The following is a 3,354-nucleotide window of genomic DNA, read 5'->3' on the forward strand; positions in this document are numbered from 1 at the left end:
GAGGACTGGCTGTAGATCTTCTTTGAATGATTCATAGAATCCTGCTGTGAATCCATCTGGATCCAGACTTTTGTTTTAGCTGAAAGGCTTTCTTTTTTTGTTACTACTTCAGTCTCTCATTTGTTGTGAGTCTGTTCAGGTTGCTGACTTCTTGGTTTAATTTTGGTGGTTTGACTAAATCTAGAAATTCATCCATTTCTTTTAGGTTTTCCAGATTAATGGAGTCAAGTTTTAAAATATTCCCATATAATATTCCGAATTTCTTTGGTATCCATTATACTATTTCCCTGTTCATTTCTGATTCTGTTCATTTGGGTCTTCTCTGTCTGTTTTTAGGTTTGTTGGTGCAGGGGTCTCTGTTACTACCACAGCCAGCAGAGCAACAATCCATGGGAGATAAAAAGGAAGTTTGGTTCAGCACAACTCAGTAGTGGTGTTGGTTCAAACTTCAAGAGTCTGGTGCCAGGTAGTTTATTTTAGTCATATATAACTACAGTACAATTTGGAAAAAAGTTTCTAGTGTAACACAATCCTGTGTGCACAACAAATCTTAAGACATGACTACATCGAAACTCTTGTAAAGTACGAGTGACATCTTCCATAAAGATAGGTTCTGTAGATTAGCAGACTTGATGTAAATACGCATGGGCAGTAACTTTTACTAGTGGATAAAAAGTAATTCCACGGACCTACAGGAGAACCAGAAGGTACTCGCTGAAAGTAAAATATTTAGAGAAAACAGACATTCAGACAAAACCATAAAAGGCCTGTAACAAGAATAAGCACATTTCAAGGAAAACAAACTCATTTTCATTTATAAAACCAGTTAAAGCCTTAAAAATTTAAGTGGAAATTGAAATATGCAAGCACATGTAAACATTCTAAAAAAGATTGTCATATTTTCCTGAGTGTACTAACATTACAGACAGGAGGTGACAAGCAGGCTGAGCGGGAGCCGGAAAAGGCATTTTTTTTTTTTTTTCTTTCTACACATGACTTCCCTCTGTCTTCATATTCCTGTCTGGAAATCTTCTTCTGCCGAACGGTGCCCAGAGATGCTGGAATGGAGCCCACCTCCGCTCCATCCATTGTTTGCGATCAGTTTCAGCCACATGCTTGGGGGAAGTTTTCTGAGAACGCTCTTTATCTAACCTGCCAGTGAAACTCTGTATTAGCATGTTTCCTCCTGCAACGATCGCACTGCCCTAGAGACCTGGTCTGACGTCAATGTCACACATTCCCACACTTGTAGGGACGACATGACTGGCCCCCAGCATTGGGTTCCCAGATAATCCCTTTACATGGGAAGGGTCAAAGAATCCTTCAGGAATTTTTAGCCGCTCTGCACCAAAATCACAATTGTCACCAGAGGGGAGTTCGTAGTGAACAGTTGGCATCTGCGCGACCATTTGCTCATCGCTGGTGGAGTCTGACACCTGAAGAACTGAAGCTTGAAAATCTTGGAAGACACAATTGCACGTGGAATTGTGCCCAGACCCTGTAACCTGGGGGCAGTTTCTCTTTTCTTTTCCGGTTTGCTGGAGAGCCTTCCCGAACAGCCTCTTTTGATGCACTCGTACATGGAGAAAGAGTTCTATATTCATTTCCTGGAAGAGTTCTCTGCACTGCATGGTAATGTAGACAGTAGCACTGTGACTCCACTTCCAGAGAGAGGCAGTCCCCTGCAGCTGTGGCCACCTCCTGCTGCAAGAAAGCAGTGGCTACTCACCCCGCTGCACAGCCACTCCTGTGATCTTTCTGATTTTTTTTTTAAATGTAGGCACTTACAGCTATAAATTTCCCACACAAGACCGATTTCAATGTGCCCCAGAGGTTTTGCTGTGTTGTTTTTTGCATTTAATTCATTTAATTCCAGGATTTTTATTTCTCTCTTAATTTCTTCCTTGACCCATTCATCATTCAGTAATGAGTTGTTTAATCTCCATGGATTTGTGTATCTAACAGATTTTTTTGTTGTTGTTGTTAATTTTAAGTTTTATTGCATTGTGGTCAGATAGGCTACAGGGAATGATTTCAATTTGTTTGAGTTTGTAAAGATTTGTTTTGTGTCCCAGGATGTGGTATATTTTAGAAAGGCTTCCATGTGCTGTTGAGTTGGGTGGAATATTGTGTAGATATCTGCTAAGTCTATTTGATGGATGATGTCATTGATTCTAATGGTTCTCAGGTTTTTGTTTTTTGTTTTTGTCAAAGTGAGGTATTGGAATCATCTACTCTTAATAAATTGACGTTAATCAACGTTTTTAAATCCAGTGGTAGATTTTTGTGAAATTGGCTGCCCCAGAGTTTGGTGCACATATGTTTGGATAGTAATGTCTTCTTAGTTAACTGTCCTCTTGATTAGAATGGAGTGTACCTCTTTAACTGTTCTGAAATGTGTGTATTGTGGTCATTGGGTTGTTGATTTGGGGTCATATTGTTTGTGTTCTCAGTGACATTTTGTGTTTTAACAATCATGGATTTGTACTTCTTTCTACAGTCTCTCTGCTGTATTCTTTCTTCTCTTCAGCCCAAAATATTGCTTCCTGTACTTTCTTTAGGTTGATTTGTTGATCCCGGCCCAATCCTAGAGGTCCTTTGAGGGGCAGGCAAGGAAGGTCAGACTAATTGGTGCACTATTTGTCAGACCCAGGTCAGATGTGGGGGGAGGGGGTTGAGAAAAAAAGCATTGATGGGGAGGTCAGGGGAACTCACCTGCTTAGACCCTGCAAGAGGACAATGGGAAATCTGGGTACCACGTGGAGTAGTTGGAAGCTGCATGGAACGGAACTTTTAGTGATTGCAGGTAGGGCAGGTCCTGGTGGAAGGCTAGAGGTTGGCTGTGGAACATGCAAGGGCGATCAGACGAGGCTTAGACATGAAGGTAGTGTGGGTCCTGGCAGAAGCCTAGAGCTTGGCTGTGGCCTAGATGAGGGAGGCCAGACTAAGTTGGGGAAGTGGTTGTGGGACCCAGGCTAGATCTGGCAGATTAAGGAAAAGGTGTGTTTGGGAAGGTCAGGGGTACTCGCCAGGCTAGACCCTGGAGGAGGAATTGGGAAGTTTGAGTAGTTAGTGGGTTGCTGTAGGTGGCACAGAAGACTAATTTTCATTTGAAGAACATTCACCTTGATTTTGATTGGCTGTTCAAAACTCATTCTCTGATGTGCTTGTGTCAAGTTTTATTGACCCCAGCAGTGTATGACACCCTCTCCATCACTGGGATAACAGCAGGATAACTTTATTAAAGGATCTGTCTGATGTGTGTGACTGAGCCCATTGGGTGTCTCATTTTCACTCCCTTGATTATCTATTAACTTGAGCACCTTTCTACCTTATGGTCCTTCCAGATTTCTT

At 41.8% G+C, this 3,354-nt stretch overlaps 1 pseudogene; it reads right to left on the reverse strand.

Moving 5' to 3' along the window:
• Positions 1–894: 894 nt before the first annotated feature.
• LOC128106409 (actin-like protein 6A) lies at positions 895–1,634 on the reverse strand (annotated as a pseudogene).
• Positions 1,635–3,354: the final 1,720 nt, after the last annotated feature.

The sequence above is a fragment of the Peromyscus californicus genome, unplaced genomic scaffold (genome assembly GCF_007827085.1).
Source record: "Peromyscus californicus insignis strain IS unplaced genomic scaffold, ASM782708v3 Scaffold_12__1_contigs__length_115047231, whole genome shotgun sequence".
Taxonomy (NCBI): Eukaryota; Metazoa; Chordata; class Mammalia; order Rodentia; family Cricetidae; genus Peromyscus; species Peromyscus californicus.